The 12,479-nt window shown below is 39.3% G+C and overlaps 1 protein-coding gene across 7 annotated transcripts in view; it reads right to left on the bottom strand.

Annotated features, from left to right (window-relative positions):
• The window catches only part of PALLD (palladin, cytoskeletal associated protein), a 183,180-nt gene that overhangs the window by 25,012 nt on the left and 145,689 nt on the right, over positions 1–12,479 (bottom strand). The gene's annotated exons all lie outside the window — the stretch shown is intronic.

Here is a 12,479-nt window from a genome sequence, read left to right as displayed (position 1 = left end):
AAACATGAAAGAGAAAGCATGACTAGATAAGTGGGGATGGAAGATAAACCAGGTTCCTATGAAGTACCAGATGAAAAAAGATCAGGAAGATGTAAGACAAGGCAGTTAATTATTAATTTCTTATGTTATTTATTAACTAATTACTTGTAGCAACTTGGCAATACACACTGCATAACTTCATGTTTATTCTTCGTATCTCTGTGAACACATACCCATAAGGCAACATATAAATGTTGTTGCTCAAAGAAGAGCCATTCACAGAGTCTGGGTTACACCAGCAAAATAAAAAGTCATCCTTGTGAAGCTGTTCTCAGCGTCAAGATTTCCCAGTGGGACAGCAAGCATTAAGCAGTTCACATTCACAGGGCTAATTTATTCCTCTTACCAGCCTACATGTTAGGATTGCACTTCCAGCAATTTTCACTCCCATTTTCTTAAACGGTACAGGAAATTTTATTTTTCCAGACTGCACTAATATTTAACATTTTTCACTAATGTTATGACTGATTTATTGCTGGAAATGCCCAACATAGGCGGTTTCTACTGGAGATCAGCTGTTCTTAACACAGTTGTGAAGAAATCAGCATTGCTATCACATTTGAAACTTGTAGCACACTCTTTTTCTAGTGAAGCCACATGTGAACATTTAAAACACTGATAACTGGTTCAACATTAGTTTACAGGGGTTTTATATCTTTCTTGAGTAAATGGGGGTCAGACCATTACATGGGAATGACATGGAAAACACGGGATTGAATCAGATAAATAGACAAACTCAGATGACAGAGATAGGAAAAAAAAGACTAGCATGTAATTGGTAAATTTATTTGCAATACACAACTTAATAATTTAATTACCAGTGCTGAAATTCTAAACAAAATTCATACAGAGAAAACAAATTTTCTTGGAAATTATTCAATTCTATGTTTCTATGGTTAGAGAAACTTCATTCTTCAGCAAGTGCTTTCAATGGTAATTTCTAGCATTAGAAAAAATGAAAAAAATACACATATACTGTCATATATATATATACACATACTTTTCCAAAGCCAAAAATAAATTAACTGAATAGATGGAGAAGACAGTTGTTGGAAACCTTCCTAACGAAAACATTTCTTATTCTGTTCCTATAAGAAAATATGAAAACAGTGACATTCTTGTAAAAAGAACTGCATTTTTACATTAAATCACAGCAGAAGGGCAGACATTTACCTAATTTCACAAAGAGACAGAGAACTACATCCCTTGCCCTAGAAATATTGATTTGTTAGCTGGTGACCACCAGGTAGAATAATTCCCTCAGCTTTCAGCTGGGGGGTCTTCTCAGCCACAAATAAGAAAGCAAGTCTTCTCCACTCTGGTCTGGGGAAGAGACAGGAAAACTGCCCCATCTATGGGGAGACAAGAGAATGTTAAGAGGAAGGGATAAGGTCTCTTCAAGAAAGAGATGCCTTGATAACTCCAGAAATTTGGTACAGTAAATGTAAAGGAAGATATGGAAGGAGAATGGCCAGGAGGAGGTGGGAAGAGGGGATCAGAAGACAATGTCCCTCAGGAAGGCTTGACCATCTGCTGGAAGACTAGTGAATAGGTGCCATCTATCTCTCCCCTTACAGTCTTTCCCTTCACCTCCCAGCCCTTAATTTTCTAGGCCAGCATTGCCATGAAACCAAATTTTGTCACTTTTTAGATGACTACCCCCCCCACCCCCCCAAAATTTAAAACCTTCAAAAAACAACAACAACAACACCCAAACGAAACAAAACAACCCCAAACCAAACCCAACCCAACCCAAAAATCAGCCAACTTCAAGGCAGCAAGTTTCAAGTTTGGCTTCACCTTTGGTTTTACCCTTTTCCAGCTTTTAATGGAGACATGCATTCTCCCTTGAAAATTCCAAGTGATACATTAAGAATCAGCTTTCATTTCTTCTCACAGATTTCATACTTGGACTGATAAACAGTTTTACCAGAAAAGGCCTCCTTGTGCTTGGGACTCCATAGGCTGAAGGTGAAATGTACAGCTCACCCAAATAAATCGCAACAGTGTATGAAAAGGATGAACTACATGCTTAGGAGTGGATTTCAAGTAATGGATTTTCTGAAGCATTATTGATTATCTCTGAAAACAAAACCCCCTGAGCAGATACACACATTTTTCACAGGGGAATGAGTACCCAGAGAATTGAGTTGCTAAGTTCAACATCCATACTAAACACAGAAAAACAGTATCACAGTCCATTTCTAAACAATGTAGGATAGTAAGAAAATGAAAACAGAATCATGTCAAACCTCATGTTTATCTCTCTGTCAGGCTGAAGGGCATGCAGATAGGCAAGATGAAGCAGCTTTACACTTCAGTTTATGGCTTCTGAGTTAGCCTAGTAAATCAGGGAAACAGATTCTAGCTGAAATTTCTATTATATGGCTGTGTAAAGCTATTCAGCCTGAAAAGGCTCTTCAGAGAGAACCACTGATTTCTTTTCCTATCAAACTGAAATAATATAGTCCAACGAGGCATTTCAAAGAGGTCTGTAAACAAAGCTGAGCACTTAGGATTTCAGCCTAAATTGGAAAAGTGAAATAGAGAAACACATTTCTCAAATTGGCTGATGACACTGAACTTGCAGAGGCTGCAAATCTTTTGCAGGTGACAGCTGTCACTTAAAATAATCTTTATGATTTGTCTAGAGGTGTTCTAATGATGAAACACAGGCAAATGCTCAAAGCATGACAGCAATGCTAATGGAAAATTAGTATTAATATGTTAAGCATCTCTTGAGAATGTATGAGATTTAAACTTGGAAAATAACACTATTATTTCAAAATGGAAAGAAATATAATTCCAGGACACATCAGCATAAGACATGAAACTGAGCTGTTTTCTTTATTCCTTGCTATTAGACACTGACTCCAGTTTTAGCACTGCACTTCAAGAAAAATACAGCAAACTAGAATGTCTTAGAACAAGAAAAGTACTACCGCATGGTTTTAAAAGCACAGATTTTGTGACTAACTGTCCACACAGAGAAGCAAAAATTCTTGTTTATTAAGTCGGGAAATTAGGAGAATGAAGATAGACAGGCAAATCAAATGAAATGTCAGAAATCAGGCAAGAGATGACATCAGAAAATAGCTGGTATTTAACCATTCCTCATGTCCATTGAGGATAAGTCACAGTGACTTGAAGAAGAACAGGCCTAGCTTAGACACAAACCATGTGGAGCTCTCCTCGCTCCACCGTACAACAGTGACATTTAAACCCCAGAGCAAGTTATGTAGCAAAGCTACATAGGAATTTTATTTAAGAAAAAGGTATGCAAATATGACAGCAATGGCCTGGGGATCCCTGGATAACTTTTAACAGGAGAGGCAGACTCCTTAACAACCTTCCAGATCTCTGGTTTTGTGCAAGATGATGCTGAGCTCTGCACAGTCAGTGTGGGAGTGTCACCCAAGACCTAGTCAAGGCAACTTGCCTGAAAAGTAGATTATCTTCCCTTTATTAAGTATTTAAATAAGGAAGTAGTTGGTTCAAAAAATTAACTATAAAAGTGAGCACCAGTCAAAATTTCTTCAAATACCTTTAGAGAGCTTCTCTCTTCTTCTTTCGGTACTGTTTTAAATTGGGACAAAAACCCCAAAGCACTGCACAAGGAAACACAGCTCTTCCTGCAGATGCTCTGCTTCCACCCCCTCCTTCAGAATCTCTTTCTCTAAATATATACACTTTAAAAACTGCAAATATATATATATATATATACACACACACACACACACATACCCCCACAGCAAGTTAACTCTTAAGACATACATTTTTGGGATGTATTTCAAAACGTCTACAAAGCAATGATAACAAATAGAAGGATTTAAGTAAATCTGTCTTCCAAAGCACAGATCCTTTCAGCCTGAGTAATGGTTTACATGGCAAGACAGCCTGGCAGCAAATTTTCTTCAGCTGCTTTTGCAAGTATTTTCCACCATGCTTACATGCCCTTATCTGGATACATTTAGCTCCAAAGATTTGTGTCCTCCGTGACGCATGAGCTTTCTTTCTGTCTCCTCTCAGGGATAATAGCAAACAAACAAACAAACAAAATCTCTCAATTCATTTATGTATTCGTATGTTCATTCTTTGCCCCATGTAAATTTCAGATTTACTGCATTAAGCTAGCAGGAGAAAGCATATTTTAGGCTATGGTCAGCATCACTCTTGAGCACACAACCACCACTACCACAAACATGCAGAGAAACTAACAGCCTTGAGAAGTAGGCTGCAACTCACATGGATTTTAAGCACCCCTGAAATACCCATCACCTAAGTCAGTGGGGGGCCTGAATCCAGGCATAGATAAAAGCACAATTGTCTGAATTCTTTTGGTCAGAAAAGGTGTAATGAAATTGCCAAAACTATCGTCTTAATTCACACAGAGATTTTTGACAGAAAGCCTCGGCTTGGCTCTCCTTAGTTTTGAATATTTGCCCTGACATTTGTTTAGAAAGAAGGCCAAACCAGCAGTACTTTTCATGTTTTAATTACACAGAGTGCATGCTGGATGCAATTCCCTCTTCTCCTATGTACCTTTTACAGTGTAAACAAGGGCAACAGGCTGGCTGTTGTTATCCTTCCAAGAACAAATTCCTGTTTGCAGCCAATATGGCTTGGTTTCACAGAAATCCAGATTAATTCTCTGGTACTGAAGAAATGAACAGTAACTTGATTTTTTTTTTCTTTAAAACTAAAGCCTTCCAACACTACAGCGAATTCCTGGTCACTTCACACATTTTTCACTTACTGTAAAAGCAAAGTTACTACAAGCACTGTAACAGTGAAAAGACTTTGAAGCTGCAGCTGCACAATAAAACTGGTTTAGTCTGATCTTGTCATACATGCTACGGAGACCAGGAACTTCAGCTCTGTCCAGTAATGAGATGTTACATGCATCTGAATTAAGGGAATGCCTGAGGAACAGACCTGACTAAGGATGACTTCTAGTAAACGGAACAAATGTAACAAAAGTTCAATTATTTCTATCACCCTGAAACTGCAGTTGAAAAAAAAATAAATCACGTCTTAGCATTGGATAGGGTTAAGACTGACATGAATAATACATATTTCTAAACATGTTTGATCCCTCTTAATGATTAGATAATAAAGAGTACAACTCACCTACAAAGTGAATGATTAACAGCATTTTTTTTCTCTAAAGCTTATGTTTAAAAGTGCATTTTTCCTCATGAAAAGAAGAATTACTACTTTTTTATTCCCCTGCTCATCTCCTTCCCCTCCTGAGCAAGCTGTCTCTCTGCTTCATGCTGCACTGGTTACCATAGCTACATAAGCACCATTTACCTTTCAAAAGATGTGCATATATTTTGATATCACATTAAAAATCAAATGTCTATTTTGGAACAGGTAATCTTATCTGAATTCTTGATTGTTACCAGCAGTATGCTACAACTGATGGTCAAGAAGAAAAAACTAAAGCACCAACTGCTCTTGAATGTAGAAAAGGCTGGCACTATCCTCACAGTCCTGAAATCTTTAGAAGAACAGGTAACTGTGAGAAGCATGTAAAGAAAAAGCTACATTGGACTGGGAAAAGGTATTATATCCAAAATATTAACCAATTCCAGTTGATGTGGTGTTACCAGTTAAGGTCTCTGCAACTATCAAGCCTTTTACCTGGCTTTCACATTCACAGATGTTTTTATGGCATTCAGATCTGTTTAAAAATAAAGATGTTATAAAATTAAGTCCTAAGTTATAAAATTAAGACCATAACAAGCATCAAAGCCATGTCATGAACAGCCTCTCTGTCTTTTCAACAGAGAAATATGTATACTAATTCTCTTAGTTAAGCTCACTGCCATCTTCAATATTCTGAAGTATTTGCAAATACCATTTTGAAAAAGAACTGGATAAAAATGTCTTTAAAATTTATACTTCCAGATGCAATGACTGTCAGGATATTGTTATTTTGGTCATGTTACATCCTTGATCTCTACTTTTGTACAGCTTTAATTGATTAGATCTGGGGCACAACCCGGATTTCTAAGTTCAAGTGGAACAAACATGCATTCATCATATTTCAAAAAAGCTGATATGGATATGTATTTTATGATAATCACATGCATGTGCCTAATCAAAAGGTACAAAAACTGTGCAAAAACCAAGCTCCCCATATGAGCTGTTTCTCAGCACAACCAACAAGGATTGGTCTAATATCACAGCTAAACCCCTCATGTGTTGGTATAACGGCCACAAGTAGTATTCAAGTTATGGGAAAAGAAAATTTAAACAAAAATGGTGTAATGGACAGGAGCAATAGCTTAAGAAAATTGGGGGTTGAGAATGAATGCAAACCCTGATATTTTCTGGAATTTTTCCAGTTACAGCAATACTTTAGATATGTTTTCCCGATATGTTATCTGGGAATACCCCCAGGTATGACTGAGTAGGCAGCAAAGAGAAATGAAGTCTCTCTCTCTGAGAAGCAGGGAAACATCCTGACTTGTCTTCTCAGTTTGATGCTGAAGTTCTTAATCAAGATACTTCCTCCTATGTATCATGATCTTCACATCAATCATACTGTAGATAACCTCATTTTTTACAATTGTGACAGGCATAACTTAGGGAAACAGGAAAAGTGTAAGTCCCATCTACATAGGACAGCAATGCAGTTTACTCTAAAATGAAAGCTGGGATTTGTGCTGGGAGAGTGTTGAAGGCTGTAAGACAGATAGAGAAGTGTATTTTTTTCTCAGAGTGGTCACCATCATTGCCACTTGACTAAATGAGCATGATGATTACTAAAATATTTGTTTCAATTCCATTTGAGATAGAATGCCATGGACAAGTCACAGTACACAGCTGCAAGAACAGACCAGCAGCTCTGATTCAAAGGGGAAAAAAGTTGCAATCTCTCTCTGATACTTCTTTTCTCACGATTCCCACAGAATCTCCTTTGTGATTTGGATTTAATGATCTAAAGGTCACTGAGACAGCAGTTAAATTTTGTGTAGAATAATAAAAGCAGCTTATTTAATTACCTTTTACAAGGTGATTTGGACAATCTTGCATTAAAATAATGCTTTCTTTTCCATTTTCCATCCTTTTCCAGAAAGTAGTAAATCAATACTTATGTTCTTTCACCAATTGTCAGATTTTTTTTTCCTGTTTTTAACTAAGGTAGTATTACTGAAGATATCTACTTCAAGAAAAAGTCTGCTTTAAGGAAAATCATTAATTTTTAAAGTTGCTTTCAAAAGGATATATATATAGCTAACAATATATATATTTTATACTTAGAAAGAGATCTCATTTCTCCAGGTTGGATAATTCCACACCCTTTAGTGGCAGGTTTTATACTTTTTAAAATCAAATATTCACTAAATAGTCACCAAATCCTTCTCATGGGATTATTTTTGCTTCACAAATACTTGGGTAAACATACAATGTATGTGCTTAACTAGAACTTTTAAGTATACTTATTTCTGTTCCTTCACACGTAACTTGTTGAGTTTTTTTCTAGGAACGGTGAAGATCAGTTTCTAGCTTCTACAAACTTAACTGTGAACTAAGCCCCTTCAATTATATGTTTCTGTCACATTAACTCTGTCCCCTGAATGTCTTTTGTAACCAAAAGCTAACCTGAATACAACAGATCCACCCACCCTAGAGTTTTCTTTAGGAAAAGAAGGAAAGAACTGAGATTTTTAAGAACAGCATTCAGCAAACTTATTTGAGCCAAGTTTTACATCAGAAATTACTGACAAGTGCTCATAATTCCCTTAAGTACTTAATTAGCTATGCAGTTCCACCAGCACTTCACTTCTGCTTAGCACAATGTTCTAGAAAGACACAAAGTCTACCAAATCGACTCCATTAATAAAAAAAGGTTATTCCCAAAGTTTGTTCAGCTAACACCACCATAGCCACATCTTGAAAATGCTGGTCACTACAAAATGTCTAGAGCTTACTGGAAAACTGAGATACAATTTATTCAACGGAAACACTCACCATATTGTTGTAAATAAATGTTTAAAATATTTAAAGATTAATTAGTAGGTATTAATGACACAAAGCAGCCTTCATGTTTCAGATGTCCAAATAAAATGTAGTAAATTCACAAGGAGGTATTCCCATAGTACACACAAGACTGTAAGACCACGTGTTGTTAAAAAAACTCCAAAACATCCAAACCACAAAAAACTCCATTCCAAACAAATTAACAATTCCCAGTGCAGTATTTCCAAATCTATCCAAATTTAACTGGAAATAATATTCATTGGCTCAAACTGGTTTAGTTAATGCAGTCACTTCCACAATATCTCAGGGTTCAAACCCAAGGAAAATGTTGAAAAATTACCCTGATATTTACTGTTCATGGGCCCACAGAATTGGGAATTTACTGTTCATTGGCCCACAGAAATAAAGGAATTGAAGGGAGGGTTAGAAATGTTTTTACAGAATCATGGAATATCGTGAGTTGGAAGGGACCCACAAGAAAAACTCCTGGCCCTACACAGGACACCCCAAGAGTTACACTGTGTGCTTGAGAGCATTGTCTAAACCCTCCTTGAACCCTGTGAGGCTTGATGCTGTAATCACTTCCCTGGGGAGCCTGTTCCAGTGCCCAGCCACCCTCTGGGTGTAGACCCTTGTCCGAAAATCTAATCTAACACTTCCCTGACACAGCTCCAGGCCGTTCCCTTGGGTCCATTCCCACTTGTCTCCACAGAGGAGAGATCAGCGCCTGCACCTCCTCTTCCCCTCACAAGGAAGCTGAGGACTGCAGTGAGGTCTCCCCTCAGCCTCCTCTGCTCCAGGCTGAACAGACCAAGTGACCTCAGCCGCTCCTCATATGGCCTCCCCTCAAGGCCCTTCACCATCTTCACTGCCCTCCTCTTGCATCTCTTTAATGGCTTAATGTCTATTTTGTACTGTGGTGTCCAAAACTGCACACAGGACTGGAGGTGAGGCCACCTCAGTGCAGACCAGAGCAGGACAATCCCCTCCTTGCCTGGCTGGCACTGCTGTGCCTGATGCCCCACAGGACACGCTTGGCCCTTCTGGCTGCCAGGCCACAATGACTCAAATTCAACTTGGCATCAACCAGGACCCCAAGGTCCCTTTCCAAATGACTGCTCTCAAGCTTCTCAGCCCCCAGTCCACTTGTATATTCAGGGTTGCTCTCTCCCAGGTGCAAAATCTAGCACTTGCCTTCAATAAATTTCGTACATTTGGTGATGGCTCAACCCTCTAATTTGTTAAGATCTCTCTGCAAGGCCTCTCTGCCCTCGAGATAATTGACAGGTCTCCCCAATTCGATATCACCAGCAAACTTACTTAGTATTCCTTTGACTTCTGTGTTCAAGTAATTTATGAAGACCTTGAAGAGCACTGGCCCTACAGTGCAGCTGTGTAGAACCCCACTAGTGACTGTTTGCCAACCTGACGTAACCCTGTTTACCGGAGTTCTTTGTGCCTGATCCGTGAGCCAGTTGTGCACTCATCATATGATGTGTTGATCCAGCTGAATGCTGGACATTTTGTCCAAAGAACACCGTGAAAGACAGCATTGAAAGATCAACCAAAGTCCAAAGAGATTACATGAACAGGCTTCCTTTGGTCAGCTAGGTGGGTTACCTTGTCATAAATGGAAATTAAGCTAGTCAAATAGGACCTTCCCTTGATGAAGCCATTCTGGCCGATGACTGCATTATCCTTCAGGTGTTTTTCAATAACTCCAAGAGTAATCTTCTCCATAATTCTACCAGGCACTAAAATAAGACTGAGACCTGTAGTTTCCTTCCTGCTGTTCTTAAAAACTGGGAAAACATTAGCCAGCATCCAGTCAAGTGGGACCTCTCCAGATTCCCAAAACAGTTCAAAAAGTCATTGAGAGGAATCTTGCACTGACATCAGCCAGATCTTTGAGGATTCTTGGATGAAGCCCATCAAGCCCCACAGACTTACAGGAATCCAGCTGGAGCAGTGATTACCTCACAAGTTCAGAGCTGACTCTGATTTTATAATTCTCTAATCTTCTTCCTTCAGCTCAGGGCACTGGGACCCCTATAGTCCATAACTGTGCTGAAGACTGAAGAGAGCATTAACCACCTCCGCCTTGTCCATGTCCCTGTTCATATGATGAACACCCTCATAATTTAACAGGTCACTGTTATTTCTGGACTGCCTTTTGCTACTAGCATGTTTTTCAAAGTCCTTTTTACCATGTTACACAGTACTGGCTGGCTTCAACTCTAATTTAGCTTTTGCCACACAATTTTCTCCCCATGGAGGTGAGCAGCATCTCTGTAGTCCTTCCTTGTCATCTAACCTTGCTTCTGCTGGTCAAACATTTACTGTTTCTTGCCTTACCTCTAGAAGAAGATCCCTGCCTAGCCAAGCTGGCCTTTGGCCTCACCCGCTTTTCCAACATTTTGGAATTGCCTGCTCCTGTGCCCTTAAAAAGTCACTATCACTGATGGATCCCAGCACCATCAAAAACATTTTCCCAGGTAACGTTACTCATTAGTCCCCTGAACAGTCTGAAGTTTTAAATCCTATTGGTTCATGGCCGCTGTGGCCAAGACAACCACCATCTTTAGAGGGCATCTCACTGAGTTGGCTCCCTTAATATCTGTACCATGCAGTGATCATCCAGGTGTCTAGGAACCTTCTGGACCTGCTTGTGTTAGCTGTATGGTATTCCCAGTTAACGTTTGCCATGCTAGAGTTCCCCGTAAGGACAAGAGTGGTTAACTTACAGATGTCCCTTAGTTCCTTAAAGAATAACTCATCAGCACCACCATTCTGGATAAGAGGTCTACAGCAGACTCCATGATGACATCTGCATTACTTGTTTGTCCCTTAATCCTTACCCAGAGGCTTTTGACTATGCCACCGCCAGCTGTAAGCACCATTCATCCCAGACCCTCCATTACATACGATACCGACCTCCCTGCCTCTCCTGCCCTGCCTACACCCCCCTGAAGAGCCTGTAACCATCCTTCATGGCACACCAGTTCCAGAACTCATTGCACCAGTTTTTGCTTATGCCAGTGATGTCATATCTCTGGGGCTGGGCCAAAGCTTTGAGCTCCTCTTGCTTTGTCATGCATCTCCTTGGACAGATTTATCTTTTAAGTAGAACAAATATGATACATGCATGGGAAAGGAAATGCCCAAAGAAAGATGATGAAAGGAAAGTTTCACTCCATGAGGAGTAACAAAGAACACTGGTTTGTATACAGCCACAGAGAACTTTCCTGGTGCTACCTTTGACCATTTCCAAAAGTAACTGCCTCCACTGGCAATGTTTATTATTTTACCTTTATTCTGCTCCTACCGCAACAAGAAATTGAAAAAACTGATGCCTACCAAGTTCTGCTTTTGAGGAGCAGATCTGTAGTTGTGCCAAGATTTAGCAGTGTCAAAGTCTTTGAAGATAAATAGCTTGACTACAATTTCAGCCGCTGAGCAAAATTTTGAATGCTGCAATTTATTCTGTGCACTCAGTCTGTAAAGCACACTGTCAGGAAACAGTATCGTCATTTTCAACCAACAGATCTTGGAGATCATGTAAAAATGGTGAGACTACAGGCCAAAGTTATGGAATACTGTGTGAAGCTCAGAAACTACATCTTGGAAAGATACATGTGCTGAAGAGGACTTGTGAGGATGGTGGAAAAGACAAAGGAAAATAAGCAAAAAGTGAAAGAGCCTATAAAAAGAACTGAGCCTATAGTACAAAGCAAAAAAGACCTAAGGCTGGAGGGTAAATGGAGGCCAGGGGAAGAACTGCTCAGGAGTGGTATGAGAATTATGAGAAACAGAGTGATTTACTCAGCAAGACATATCAAGACATTAACCTACACAGTAATATGAAAAAGGAGAAGCCAGGGAAAAATTGGCATCAAAGATACATAACAATAGATTATGGCTTTTCTGCATCACACAATACATATTTTACCAAGTTTTAATGTTATAATTCAGATGACAAATGCTCACTGTGTGTATATATATACACACACATATATATACACACACATAAATTATACATACATACATTCAGTATAGTTAACACGATCCAGCTCCCATCTGGACTTTATTTCCTGAGGGAATGCAGAAAAACAGCCAACTACCTCATCCTCAGCTCAGACCCCGAGGTTGCTGCCTCATTGGGGTGGGGGAGGGAGGAATATGGATAGACACACCATCATGTGCATACCCAGACAGGCTGCTGCATCTGGGGAAGTGAGGGGCATGGGGAAGGGGGAAGAATCTGTACAGAATTGTTTCTCTGTCCAAAGATCAAAGAGAATGAAGAAGAACACAGCTAATGCTTCAAGTGAAAACATTTATCTATAAACACAATATAACAGGGAAAGAGAGACACAGCAGAGGCTCAAGCCTCTACTACCTCCACAGCACACAGAGGTGAACTCAAAAAAGAATCCCGTTCTTGTCAG

The sequence above is a fragment of the Hirundo rustica genome, chromosome 5 (assembly GCF_015227805.2).
Source record: "Hirundo rustica isolate bHirRus1 chromosome 5, bHirRus1.pri.v3, whole genome shotgun sequence".
Taxonomy (NCBI): Eukaryota; Metazoa; Chordata; class Aves; order Passeriformes; family Hirundinidae; genus Hirundo; species Hirundo rustica.
Note: the sequence above shows the minus strand (reverse complement) of the source record. Positions and strands in the feature narration are given on the sequence as shown.